Source organism: Oncorhynchus kisutch, linkage group LG8 (assembly GCF_002021735.2).
Source record: "Oncorhynchus kisutch isolate 150728-3 linkage group LG8, Okis_V2, whole genome shotgun sequence".
Taxonomy (NCBI): Eukaryota; Metazoa; Chordata; class Actinopteri; order Salmoniformes; family Salmonidae; genus Oncorhynchus; species Oncorhynchus kisutch.
Genome location: NC_034181.2, coordinates 34,048,164 through 34,063,616, shown reverse-complemented (window position 1 = coordinate 34,063,616; position 15,453 = coordinate 34,048,164). Strand labels below are relative to the sequence as shown.

Genomic DNA, 15,453 nt, shown 5'->3' with positions numbered 1-15,453 from the left:
GACAAGAAACAGGGTTCACGTGAAATGTTACATACACAGCTGGACAAGATGGAAATGGACCCTTATTTAACCTAGAACAGAGACACACTGATGTATAACAACTCTCAGACCAAAATACATTCACCCCGAACTGTCGGAAGATCTCCCCACATACTATATCTACCTCTCAATATAATAAGTCAACTCTCCCTAGGGCAGCGTTTCCAAACTCATATTGTCATATTGACAAAGTTGTTGCGGCGATGGGGAGGGGCATGTCTGTTATTAACAAAAAGATGTCCTGTGTTTCTGATGCTCTGCCACCAGAGGTACACGGCAAAAAGCAAGTTTAGCTTTAAAAAACAGATGTGATGATTTGATGGTGAGAGAAGGCAGAGCTAAAGTAGCCCAGACTTCCTCTCGGATCCATCACAGGCCAGGGAGTATCATTGATCAGACACACATGTTAGGATCTGATGGCCACTTCTCCCACGCCATTACACAATGAGTAAGCCCGTTTTGTATGGCCCATTGCTCCAGGTGGGTGGAGAGTGTGCAAAGCTGTCATCAAGGATAAGTGTGGCTACTTTGAAGAATCTCAAATATATTTTGATTTGTTTAACACTTTTTTTGGTTACTACATGATTCCATGTGTTTGTAGAATAATAATGAAGACATCAAAACGATGAACAATGTAGAAAATAGTAAAATAAAGAAAAAAACGCTGGAATGAGTGTGTGTGCAAACCTTTGACTGGTACTGTATTTCGAAAAGGAGGCAAGGAGGAGTTAGCAAAGCCAATTGAGAATCTCCCTGAGAGTTCACCACGTCCAGCCCTCCACAGACACACCCTCCCCATACCTCACATAATATACACAAGCTGAATATACACTGGAAAACAAACATACAGACAGCCTAATCCCTCTCAAGCATATTCTCATACTCTAGAGATCCTACACATAAGCATTCAAAAATACACATGCATATAAACTCAAGCTAATCACACAGTTAAGAAATACGCCTAACTCTCTCCCTACCCCAGGGCTCTGAAGTGTGACCAATTTGGTGGCATATGCAATGAAATATTGTTGCGGGCCATTCTAAAACTATTCGTGGGCCCTTAACCATTTGCTTAACATTTTGTTCAGTCATGTTTGTTACCTTATTAGCTAGCTAGCTAACAACCTGGTAACTTTACCAATATATTATATGCAACAAAAACTAAAATATGTATTTACAGGGTTACATATTAGACAATGAGCCACAACAAACCAGTAGATTTAAAGTCAGCGAGGCATGTCTGTGTTAACAAATTGCTCATTTCAGATTATACTTTCATCGGATTGATTAAATTGAAGTCTGAATATATCTTACATTGGAAGAATGTGATGAAGTCTGTGGCTCGGTTCTGAAAAGAGGCTTATTAAACACTGAGGGTTTGATTAAGTTCACAGGGGATTATGTCTTCAAAACACATCTCTGATACTAACCAGGTTTCCATCCAACCGTTTTATGCGAGTAAAGTACATGTCGGATAAAAACAGGCTTGATGAAAACAGCACATTTGTCAGTAACGTTTCCAAAAAGAAAAAACGCTAGACAAAGTGGGATCTTTTTGTGTCTGTAACATGAATTATGCAAGAAATGGCTGTGGAAACACTTATGCGCAACTATTGATATAATCACCATATAGAAGTACACTTGGAGTCACGCGATATTTGTGTTGTCCTCCCAACTACTACCTGGGAAAGCATGCAGTTTTTTGGGCTACAGATTAAATAAATGATGAACTTCACAGGGTGGTGAAAGTGCACGGTGATGAGCTTTATGCTCTTTTCCAATAAAGATCCAGGGTCTTATTCTGGTGACATGATGATGGATGCAGTTTGACAAATAAAAATTATCTCACTATTTTGTCCATAACAATCTGATTTAGGCTTTACCCACACTATCTGTGCAGGTACCTGGACCTGAGTGGGCACAATCACTATATAAAACAACATTTTACGTGACAAAAACCATCCGTAGAGTTAGAAATGTGATGGAAATCCATTTAACTTTTTATTCAATACATGGGAATTTAACTGCAAAAGTTATTTATGTGCACCATGTCATCATGCACGGCCTTTAATCCACAACAAGTCAATTTGATGGAAACATCTCTGGTAGGACAATGCGCACATTGTTTTTAATCGATTTTTGAAAATACGCATGAAAATCTGGCCCCCAATTGGATGGAAACCTAGCTACTGGCCCTAACTTGCATATGTCACAGAACGAATAGGAAACTTGTCGGTCTTAAACAATGCTTTGAAAGGTTTGTGTGGGGGAAATATCTGCTTTATGACGAGGTGTTATGATACAGATTGAGGACAGCTCCAACATCAATAACATGGCACATGCAGTAACGGAAACCATGAATAACAAGGCACACGCAGTGGTGGATGTCCATGAACGAAAGCAACAAAGATTACATGGGCCTACCCAGGTGACAGTCAGTTATGAAGAGGCCCAAGTAATTCCATGGGGCTCTAGGCTACACACTGCTGGACTACCTCTGTGTCCCATCGTTTCATATTCACATGTTGAACAATGCTTTCACACACTGCTAGACTACCTGTGTCCCATCGTTTCATATTCACATGTTGAACAAAGCTTTCACACACTCCTCGTCCCCACTGCTTGAGCGGCAGACGTTGACTTGTTAGCATGGCATTACAACAGGAAACGGTGTGGAGAATGAAAAGAGGAGTGATACTACAACCCCATGCTATGTGAGGAAATGGCCTGAGATAGAGGTCTGTTTAGTTGGTCTCTACAATGGGAAAAGGGTTAAGTGTGTCTGTCTTCGGGTATTACCACTCAAAAGGCAGCCAACATTCTAGGGTTTGCCGGTTTTACGATTGCGTCGCCTATCAACGATGTTTGACAGCCAACGTCGACAGAGACAACATCGTGTTGTCACAAATGATGGTTTAGCATATTTGAATTTGACTGCAGGGCGACATGCCAAATGTCCTATTCCCCCATTTGCCATAGTCAAATAAATGTCAATGCATATGTCGTAGTTGTACTATCAACATAATGCAAGAGAACCATGTAGATTGTGGAAAGAATGGAGAGCACAAAAGCAGATCAAATTGTCAGATAGAGGGCCTAACGTGTTGTTCCCCCTCTCACGGGCACTTCTTCAGCAGACCCTCCATTGTCAGGCTTATCATTTTGAAATCAACCCCTTTTTCTCCCCCAATCAATTTGAACATGACTTGTTGGCCTAAGCATAGCCAACTCTTTCATGATCAACCATCGACTGAATCTACAGGCCTAACGGAGTTCCATCACAGAAAGTTGTTTGCAAATAGCCTAAATAAAAACATAGCTAGTAAGGGTGTGCAGACATGGCTATAATCGTATTGGTAATCGTATCAGTAAATCAGTTGATACTCGTGATCAGAAAAAAAAGCTGTTTTAATATGCCTATGTAGATGTTGGCAACATACCTCCCTACACGTTTTCACTGCAGAAAAAGCTGCACATTGATATTGTGCACATTGATAGCAAACATCCTGGTCATGTGATTTATCATAGTAGCAGGCAGCAGCAATCTAAATGATCAGACCGAATATGCAAGGAAAAATTTACGGGTGAAATTATGAAGCGAGTGGACGGAGAAATACAGGTAGACTTCATCCAATCAACGTACAGCCCGCCCTTCATCTTCACAGACAGGCAAACTAACCAGTCATGTAGACAACGTAGAACCTTGCACATAACTGACTGACATGAGAAAAATGCATGCTGGCAGTTGAAAATATACAAAAAGAATCATTACAAAAAATACTTTCGTCATAATCATGTGCACAAAATTGCCAATATCCATTATGATACTTGTTTTGTAAAACTACCCAACAAAACCCTAACAGCTATTATAGTAATGAGAGAGAACAAACAATTGCAAGATAGACTAATGGATTAGGAAGTTAAAACAAACCTGGTACGTTTCTGCTTTACTTGACCAAATTGTAGGCAAAATAAATTGTGTCGTCAGAAAATCCCTCCTTACTTGTTGTGCCAATTTTGAGTGTTAGTGTAGCCTACTTCTCTACTGTAATGAATTGAAGTGACCAAGAGAATCCACTTCCCTTATACAACTGGAAGAAACTTTTGCCATCGATCTGGATTCTATTGTTTACAAAGTGGGATGAGAGCAAGTTGTGACATTTGCCTAATATCTGTAGCCTATCTTTACAAGCATTTCACCATTTAAATAGTTGTCCATTGAGGACCAGCTGAAGACCTCTCCCACCAAACAAAGAGAGCCCTCTGCCCAGTCTGCTCAAATGAAACTCCCCTCCATAAATCCTGCTCTGGCCCTGTTGAGCTCCACACAGTGACAGGCCTAGGATCAGTCTCGCCGCCAGACCCCATTAACCCCTGGGCCAGCCTCAGGAGCAACCCCCATCCACCCTCTAAACCCCTCCACTCTTTGTGTAATGAGTTCCACAACTGTGTCCAAAATATGTTAGAGACAGCTGTGTGTGTGTGTGTGTGTGTGTGTGTGTGTGTGTGTGTGTGTGTGTGTGTGTGTGTGTGTGTGTGTGTGTGTGTGTGTGTGTGTGTGTGTGTGTGTGTGTGTGTGTGTGTGTGTGCACACTGATCACCATAGCCTTCACTAAGTAATAGGCATTGGAATTTAAGCATTTGTGGCCGCAGGTTACTGGATCGGTTGTTGCTCAGTTGATGTAGAAAAAGTATTCTATTTCTTTTTTTTTTTACTGCAGAGTAAAGTACAAATACAATTAAGCTAGGTGCAGATATATTTTGTTGCCACAGTGACAGACAAACTTTTCAATAACAGCAGACCAGAAAATGAGATTTCAGTAACCTCAAGAGCTTCTAGCAAACCACAAACACTGCTACTGTGGTGTGCTTTGTCTTAGCAGTAACCGGGCAGACTCTCTTCTCACAAGTTCGTCGTAACACCAACCAAGGTCTTTCCATTGTGCAATCTCAGTCAACTCTAAAATAGGTATCTGCACAACATCAGGCCAGGAGCAAAGCGGCTGTGTCCAACTTAATGCCACTTTGATTGTGAGATTCATTAAGAGGCTTCTCTCTGAGCCAGCTGCAGTGGATCATGCCACTCTGTCAGACCGATTGAGTCAACCAGAACATGTGCCTTGCACGGAATGTACCAGGTGCAGTCCACCAGGAAACCAGTGAGCAAGAAATGCCAGACAGCTGTTGTTACTCATTCAGTGAGAAAGAAGGATGGGAAGAGGGAATAGGCCTGGGAGGCTGTTTCACGGTGACTGCTTCATATTTCCCTCTGTGTTCTGCATGTCAACTCAAGTGTTTACAAAGGTGTGCCAGGACATACCACCCTCACGCCACTTCTATGACATTATGTTTATGTTGCAATACGGCCAATCTGGATTGATATTATAGGGAAAGTCTGTAGGAAAGATACATGCAATATACAGTGGGGCAAAAAAGTATTTAGTCAGCCACCAATTGTGCAAATTCTCCCACTTAAAAAGATGAGAGAGGCCTGTAATTTTCATCATAGGTACACTTCAACTATGACAGACAAAATTAGAAAAAAAATCCAGAAAATTACATTGTAGGATTTTTTATGAATTTATTTGCAAATTATGGTGGAAAATAAGTATTTGGTCAATAACAAAAGTTTCTCAATACTTTGTTATATACCCTTTGTTGGCAAAGACAGAGGTCAAACGTTTTCTGTAAGTCTTCACACACTGTTTTCTGGATTTTTTTTCCTCATTTTGTCTGTCATAGTTGAAGTGTACCTATGATGAAAATTACAGGCCTCTCTCATATTTTTAAGTGGGAGAATTTGCACAATTGGTGGCTGACTTTTTTGCCCCACTGTATATATATATATATATATTCCCGAGAATCACAGGTGCAGTCTTTGTGAATGGATCTGAAGAGCAAGCTTAATAACCTTCAGTAATTGCTAATTAGACTGTCTGTTATTCTCAGCAGTGCTTCCAGTGTGGCTCAGAATGAGCAACACTAGGCAGATAATGCTGCTAGGCTCTGAACGAGCTACTCATCATGCAGAAAGGACTCTAAGCAAAACACACATGTTTATACATCGTATATAAACCCAGTAACCCACCATTTCCTCAGAACTATAACAGTCACACACACCGAAAGGTTGTAGTCATATAGGCTTGTTAATTACAACAACTAACCTAGGCTAATAGCCTATTCCCCTAAGAGAGCAACAAACCCACTTAACAATTGAGCTCAGTCAACTAAAAATTGAATGGATCCTGTTTCTGGAATTGTAAAGGGCAATAACGGAAAAGGGAAGGGACATCACCTGACTTGAAGGCTACTCATCACAGCCGGCCCCTTGGACTGTGTTCCTCATTGGGCTCCAATGGGCCGCGCCCCTCTTTCCGCAGTTATGGTTCCCGGAACTGACACACCCACTAAATTTCAACATGCTGGTCGTGTGGTTCCAAACATCGAAAAGGTACAAAAATCCCCAGTGTGAACCATTAATTCAAAAGATAAGAAATTGCATTTAAAAAACTGATACAGGATACAACACTGCACATACCAGAGTTAGTTGACAAACAAACTACTCATCCCATACAGCATTGCGGCCTGTATCGTCCAATCACAGAGCAGATACAACTCACGTGATCTGTTAGCGAACACGCAATGTCACATAAGGGCTGCAGTCCAGATACATAAGCTTACTAGGTACATTAATAGCTTCAGGTTGGTTGTTATTAAGCTCAACTTTAAGATTTCCACCAAGGAAGTTGTCTCGCCAATCATCACTCTCCCTTGCTTGGGCAAGGGACACTTGTATCTGCTCTGTGATTGGACAATACAGACCACAAGGCTCATGGCTTGGTGCTCTCTGAAACATTAACTGAAGTTAAAAACACAATTTCTCAACACAGAGGTTGAAACATTCATAACCGATGTGCACTACTTCGTCATAATTATTTTTGCAATCTCTGTAGAAAATAGAACATCTTTGTTGCACAGCAATATCCCTATTGCTAATATTTGATATCACCACAGGTTGAGGATTCAGAATACATGTCCGGAACTCCTCATTGCAGCCCTATTCACAGTAACAGCAGAGTGGACCGTCCCAGCCCACACCAGAGGCAGTCAGTCAGTCCCCTCCCAGGCAGCACACAGCTCCAACACGTAGCGGTTTGGAAAAGGACCTGTATTGTCTGCCCTGCTGTGACATCATGTAGAACTTACTGTATACTACCCCCCCCCCCCCCCCCCCCCCCATCGCTTTTCCTCTAAACAATGACTGCTGCTATTTCAGGAATATTTCAAAAGCAGGACGTAAAAGCTCTTGACTTAAGGTACATTCCAGTGGTGTTCTGGTTTAGCTCTTGTGGTGTGACTTAGGGAAATTGACATACCGGTATTCAACATAGGCCTATGCAAACTGAGGAATTGCGAATTTACATCTGAAAAGGTTTCGAACAGTGATCTGAAGATTTCCTCCCCTCTCAAAGTGTACAACAGACTTGTATAGCCTACTAGCTATTCCCTCTCATCTAGTTCCATTACGGGTTTCATAATGCTAGCAACACTGGGACTAGTAGTAAAACTGTCTGCCACGGTCTCCCTCCGGCCTCACACTGAGCACGGGATAATCTCTGCCCCCATTACCCGGTTAGACAAGGGGAGGGGGGGGGGGGTTGTCACACAAACAGTTATCCCTTCCCCATCCAAACCACTGGACTAACTGAGTCCAGATGACAGGCAGGGTACCGTGACTGCTCTGAGGCTGGACTTAAAGGAGGCTAAACCACCTCTTCTCCCACTACCATGGATAATCAGCCGACTTGGTGATCTCAATCCCTGATTGGAGCAGATGATCCTGTTTAATAGAGGAGTCCGACTGGACTGCACTTCAAGGTGGGATTTCATTCAGACAACATATTCAGACACAGAAATCCTCTCTACAAGATTTAAAGACCAACAACACACATCACTGATCAAGGGTTACAATAAAATAGGTTATCCCACCTCCTCAGTTCCTTATCAGTCTTGAGCAGGGAAGCATTCAATAATGCATCAATAAGCACAAAATAAATAGGCTATTTCAGCTGCTTCATAGATCACTGTTGTGGCTTTATAGGAATAATTTACAGGAAGTGTTTGTAATATGCTTGATGTACGATGATGCATGATATAATCAAATCAGAGGAAACCTTCAAGGCAGATTGTAGCCAAAACTAACTTAAAGCATAGCTTTTTAACAAAGTAAAATATATAATCTTTGACAAACTGTTCTCTACCCACTCTTGCAGTGAACATCATTTGATATTGGATTCTAAAACAATTTAATTTATGCCATGCATTTTACCCAAAATGCCAATCAGAGCAGCTTGGCCTTGTTCAATAACCACCAGCAGCATTTCATATTATTCAAATATACGCTGAATGGCATTTTGGAGCCAATTTCCCTTTTATTATTGTAATTAAACACTTGGCCTGGGCTCTGGCATTTAATACTACAACAGAATTCATGCAATTGACCTTATTAACTATGGTCTGTTCCTCAAAAGGGCCAATACAGAAATAAAGATCTTACCCCAATTTCATACTCTCTCAAATTATGTTGACAGTGCAATTTCACTCTGTTTATATTCATCAATCAATATATGGTATTAGGCAAAGCATGATCTAGCCTGATTGACATTCGAGTCAGTCCAATAAGACTTATGTTCAGCAATATTCTTGATATGTATAGGTAGCTGCCAAAATAAATTTAACACCAACATAAAGTATCTTAATAGGGCATTGGGCCGCCACGAGCCGCCAGAACAGCTTCAAAGTGCCTTGGCATAGATTCTACGTGTCTGGAACTCTTATCAGAGGGATGCAACACCATTGTTCCACGAGAAATCCATAATTTAGTGTTTTGTTGTTGGAAAACGCTCTCAGGCGCCGCTCCAGTCTCGAAAAAGTTTTCAATTGGGTTGAGATTTGATGACAGACACAACCACACACCCTTTAAAAACCCCTATGTTCCTTTGAAACCCCTCTTTCAAAGTCACATATCTCCTCTAGCTATGGTAGCCAAAATAATGGGCAAGTTTACTTTTTTATACATGACCCTAAGCATAACAGGATGTTAATTACTTAACTAGGGAACTACACCTGTGTGGAAGCACCTGCTTTCAACATAATTTGTATTCCTCATGTACTGAAGTGCTTCATTTTTGGGGGACAGTTAACCTACCTGTAGAGCGAACTATGGTAGACTATTTCTAAGAGACTCATATAGAGACTCATGTAGGCCCCTGATAGACCCCTTATAGTAGACTAACCCTTTTAACTCTAAAATATGAGTTTGTTCAATGAACACATTGTTTAAATTCCTAATTGTAATTCAATAAATTATCCTACAGAGAGCACTGATTGACCTTTTGTCCCTCCTCAAAGCAAGTGTTGTTTTCTGACCATGATCGTACTAGTAGTAGTAGTAGGGATTTGTAGGTTGACTGAGGTGAGTCATGTTTTGGGTTAAGTATTCTCCCTACCTCTATCATTACATGAAATAAGCCTTTGTTCATTTTTTTATGAATGTATCTGTGCAGTACAACTTTAACTTCTGCCCAACTTTCAGACAGGTCATAGAAAAGTAGGCAAACAAATCATTTGACAGGCAAACATGTTCTATAGGTAGTTAGCTACCTACCTACCTTACTTATACATTTCGAATAATATGCCAACAAAACTGTTTGTGTAAAAGCACGCCAAATCGTCGCCGCAGTACGCTTCTAAATTAATTCGGCAGTCAGGACCCCTAACGTAAACAACAACCAACGTGAATCACCGCGCAGTGTTGATAAACGTATCACAAATCAATGAATCTGGCCATGGGAGTAACTGATTAATTGTTCCCAGTGCCCACTATCTAGGTAGTCAGCCAAATGGATTAAATACATTACTAAAACACGGGCATTTCAGAAGATGCCTGGTTGGTGACAAACGCTTACTAGCTAGTTAACTACTTTAGGTACCCTGCTAACTATGCTACCTAGCTAACGGTTTGTTGTTTTATGACAAGGTCTAACTAGTCATCAATTGAAATAATCCGAGTTTGCATTAGTTTTCTAGAAAGGTTCGCTATACCATCAAGTATATCAAATGCTGTATGCTTGTTAGCGATCGAACATTATTTATATAATACGGTCAACTAGCTAGCTAGTTAGCTGGCTAGTTAGCTGTTAGCTAGCTAACATTGTTTAGCGCGGTGTTAGCTAGCTAACAAATGATAAGCTACTGGTTTGTCTAGCTAGCTGGAGCGTGTCAACCTTAGCAGCAGTACGGGTAAAATAGCTAACAAATAAGGTGACCATTTTACCGTATAATTCCAGTCTTTGATGTTGTTTCTAATGTATTAGCTAGTTTCCGCTTTTGGTAGGGGTTTATTTTTTCCAGAAGTAATCCACATGAAAGAAGCGTTTTCGTTCTCAATCGCTCCACTCCTTTCTACTTGCGGCAAATGTCGCGTCTACTCCATAGACTATAAAAAATACTCTCCCCGAGAATGGTGCTGAAACGCCTCTCTTGATTCAGGTCTTTTGATAGGTCGCATGTTCTCGCGCACTCTTGCTCTCTCCTCTCAAACCCTCTCGTTCAATCAGCCAAGTAAAAGCCTTTGCCCTATTTCGTGTGCATAATATCTTATTTTTTATTATGATTTCTCGTGTGTTTTTGTTCTACCTTATGTTCTTGTTAGTATTACATTGTTATTGATTACTGCATTGTTGGGTTTAGAGATTGCAAGAGAGGCATTTCCCTGTACTTGTGCACTTGACATTAAACAACTAGACACTTGAAACTAGAAAATAAACAAAGAGCACAGATTTTCAATTTAATCTGATGCTGCTATTTTGAAAAGACCAACAGTGTGAAAGAGTCTCACCCTCCAATTAGTTAGACTGACACATAGCTAATCATTTGTAGTAAAATAATTGTATTTATTTTAGTATGCAAGTCAGTTAAGAACAAATTCTTATTTTCAATGACGGCCTAGGAACAGTGAGTTAACTGCCTGTTCAGGGGCAGAACGACAGATGTGTACCTTGTCAGCTCAGGGATTTGAACTTGCTCTAACCACTAGGCTACCCTTCCGCCCCACCATTGTTGTGGGGCAACCTTTCACTTATCCTATATTGCTTGTAGCCTAGCAAGTCAAAAAAGAAAAATAAGAAATAAATTCAGAGAGGGTAAACAACCATGGGCAGAGGTGAGCTTTTCCATTTGAGAAATGTAGGCTATGCATTTTGAGTTAAATTACAATACCCCCCCCCCCCTTTTCTCTCTCAATTTCAATTTAAAGGGCTTTATTGGCATGGGAAACATGTTAACATTGCCAAAGCAAGTTAAATAGATAATAACTAAAGTGAAATTAACAATAAAAAATGTACAGTAAACATTACTCACATTACTCACAAATGTTCCAAAATACTCTTACTCTCTCTCTCTCTCTCTCTCTCTCTCTCTCTCTCTCTCTCTCTCTCTCTCAGACACATGTTTTTTCAAATATCCATAACCTGTGGAGATTGCATAATGGGTCATTCCTCCTCGTGCTGTGGCACTTCAGGACCTCTACATCTGTGCAGTTTGATGCCCAGCGAGGGAACAAGCTGTGAATACAGCGACTAACATTGAAAAATAGTATTTGGGAGATCACAGCATTCCATGCTGTGGGCTTAGCAGATGATGTAGGTGAAGGCCAGTGCCCTGTTAATGGTCTGAAACCATTCACCTCTGGCCCTGCATGAACCCCCACCACTACATTATCTCCATCTAACATCTAACAGTTAAAAGACACAAGTCAGTTACAATTGAGTGACTTTAAATTTAGATCATTTCTCAGTGAGAGAGTGAGTTTGCCCTCTGAAAATAAATCCCTGAAAATATTATTCACCTCTTAATCCTGGATTCGTTAATGCCTAATGTAATCTATTTTTCTATTTCCATTCTCAGATGTGAATTATGTCATCCAGTTTAAACAGGCACTGGTGGTTTGGTAACAGTATTCTCTCTAACTAACTAAACGCTACAGTATATCCACCAGTTTTTCACATTTGTGTTTCTTCATCAGAAATGATTGCTTTTTGGGTACTTTCATGTGTGTGTAAAATATTACTGGTCTCAGATTTTTTATGAATAGATTATAGATGTATATGAAAATGAGTTTTTTGTTGTTGTACAAAATTCTATATATCCATTGTTTAGCTGGAATGGAATGTTTGTACCCTGTACTATATATTTGATTGTGATATGTGGTGTTCTCGCCTTGCTGTCTTAAGATTAATGCGCTTACTGTAAGTTGCTCTGGATAATAGCATCTGCTAAATGACTAAAATATCAAATATAAATGTTTTACATACAAAAATATGCATAGCATACACTGCGATCTGTATGCTCCCGTCGGCTGGCTCTCGTCGGGTGGCCCTCGCTATATATTCGTCGCCAGACCCACTGGCTTCAGGTCATCTATAAGCTGTTGCTAGGTAAAGCTTCTCCTTATCTCAGCTCACTGGTCACCATAACAACACCCACCCGTAGCACACACTCCAGCAGGTATATCTCACTGGTCATTCCCAAAGCCAGACCACCTTTGGCCACCTTTCCTTCCAGTTCTCTGCTGCCATATATTTCCTTCACTAACTTTAAGCATCAGCTATCTGAGCAGCTTACCGATCGCTGCAGCTGTACACAGCCCATCTGTAAATATCCCATCCAACTACCTACCTCATCCCCATATTGTTTTTATTGACTTTTTTGCTCTTTTGCACACCACTATTTCTACTTGCACATCATCGTCTGCACATCTATCACTCCAGTGTTAATTTGCTCAATTGTAATTACTTCGCTACTATGGCCTATTTATTACCTTACCTCCTTACTCCATTTGCACACACTGTACATGGATCTCAAGAGTTTCTATTGTGTTATTGGCTGTACTTTTGTTTATCCCACGTGTAACTGTTTTGTTTGTGTCGCACTGCTTTATCTTGGCCAGGTCGCAGTTGTAAATGAGAACTTGTTCTCAACTGGCCTACCTGGTTAAATAAAGGTGAAATAAATAATAATAATAACAAAAAATATATATATAATTTGTACTTTTCTTTATAAAAAATGTAGTTATTTGTTACATTTGACGGTTTAAACCCTTGCAGTACTACTTATTTATCAGAGAGTGAGGCAGATATATATCATTTTGAGAGAAAAAACATGATTATTTGTTTCTCTTAAATTAAATAATCAAGTGATAGAGTTTAAACAAATACATGTCTGTCATTGAACAACCCCGTGACATGATTAGACAGTGACAAAACACACCAATCTCTTTGATCATTTCTTTAAAAAATAAAAGCTAATTTATCAACAATTTGAAAATGGATACATTGTGTTTTGTTAAAATAACTCTTCACTTGTTATTGTAACATTGGGATCAGCAGGTTTTATCTGACCTAAATGTCAGCTTTCAGCTTTAGCCTGCTGCTCCGTGATGTCAGATGAGATTGTTTTTCTTTCCTGTGTTTTTCTTTCTGCTTTGTGGTTTGGGAGACCCCCTCTAACCACCACCACAAACACCATCTATCTCTCCATCCACCCGTCACAGAGCAGGGAAGAGCTCTGTTTACTTCAGCTGGGCTTTCTGTACCCTGACGTGTCTCTCACTAATCTAACTCCATCTTTGCAATGCTCAATTAATCAGCTCAACGATAAAGTACAAAGTGTTTTCAGTTGCCAGTTTTAATGGCAACAGCTGGGCTTAATCAGAAGCAGGACTCCGCCACCCGCAGTGCTAACCTGGTGTTGAGACAGTCTAAAAGGGTTTAAATGGTTTTCATTATTATTGTACCTTTCCTGATGAGCATAATATTTGCTACATTTTGCATAATAAATAGCAAAGAGGTGACTGTTTGGGCATTGAAAGGTACTCAACGATTTAAACTTGTTTTTAATTATTTTTTATAATTGTTACTAATCAGAAAACCAGACCAGAGTTTATTACAAGAGTGGCACAAACAATAGTGACAACAGTAGACATTTACAACCTGCCTTGGAGGGAGCCAATTTATTTATGTTGTTATCTTTTCAAGTGAATCAGAAAAGTAAAAGCTAGTGTAGAGGAGGGGTTACATCTGAAGACTAGCATCCTCTCAATATGACTCCACCAGCTCCACACCCTGGAAATATGGATTTCAAAGCTTCTCCATGGATAGATGCACCGAAGACGGTCATTAAGCAAATAAAATAAATGATGAACAACTGAAAATCCCTGGGAAAAGAAAGGGAGAATGAAATGTCAGATGAATGAAAGCTTTGAGCAGAGAGGTAAACCCTGATCAAATAAATGGGCTCTCAGGAGAGAGCTGGCAGCTGGAGTTTACTCGGTTAATTTAACCCCCCTCAATGGAAGATCAGCTTTGATATCAAATCTCCTCTAGCCAAACTGTCACCCATTATAATGGATGGCCAGTTCAGAACTTCTGCTATGTTCCATATTCTTGTGCTATACAGATGCAGTATCTTAATTTGATTATCCTGTTGTTGCAGGATGCTCATTTCTAATGTATACAAGGTTTAAAAAGGCTTCTAAAGTTTGTCATTTCCACTTTAAAATTTAAGACTTGATTTTCCCTAACAAAAAATGTAGGAACCCCTGCAAAAAATGTTTATTAATTATAATCCACATTTCCTGTTGCTGCAGGATTACGTTCCTGCTGTGAGAAACTGTGTCAAATTAAGATATGGCATCTGTAATGCAGTATTTACTGTATCATAACAATTGTGAATGAGACGTTGATGACTGATGCTCAGTTTTCATTTTCACCGTCTACATATCCATCCCCATGTTGCATTATAACTTCTTTGAAAAATTCTGATCTAAATGAGGTGTGAGAATGTTGTCAATTGTATTAGAATGATTTCAATGGGCTGGGAAGTAAACAAATTTAAATAGTGTAGAACTAGCAGTTGCTATTTGTACTCTTCTTGCCAAGGCCAAACCAAAGTACTACAATACAAATAACAATTTCAAGCAGTGTTTAATATATTCTCATATCATGAAGTCCCTTATTCTAAGAAGTAATGTGGCTCATCTTAAATGTGATTTTTAAATAGTGGTGATGGATTCTTTGTGGCATCTGCTTCTATATATAGTGTCAGTATAATTACATGCCAGGTTCTTGCTTGGACTGTGATGTACATTTCAGGCCCAGGCATAATTCATTCTGCCAGTCCTGTCATTTATTATAGTCACAACGGAGCCTGGTCAAGCATTCTGGGAGAATTATCTTTCCTCTCAGATAGACTGAGACAGAAAGGGGATGAGAGAGCGGGACTCGGAGTGATTAAGGGAGAGAGAAATAAAGGGAGCGAGATGAGAAAGGAGATTGTTGACTGGATGAATTGTTA

At 40.0% G+C, this 15,453-nt stretch overlaps 1 protein-coding gene across 1 annotated transcript in view; it reads right to left on the bottom strand.

The window, feature by feature from the left end:
- LOC109895822 (nuclear receptor corepressor 2) overlaps nt 1-10,554 on the bottom strand; it is a 125,384-nt gene extending 114,830 nt beyond the window's left edge. The window contains exon 1 of the mRNA XM_031829429.1: nt 10,376-10,554. The gene's annotated coding sequence lies outside the window, so the exon portion shown is untranslated. The remainder of the gene's footprint in view (nt 1-10,375) is intronic.
- Nucleotides 10,555-15,453: the final 4,899 nt, after the last annotated feature.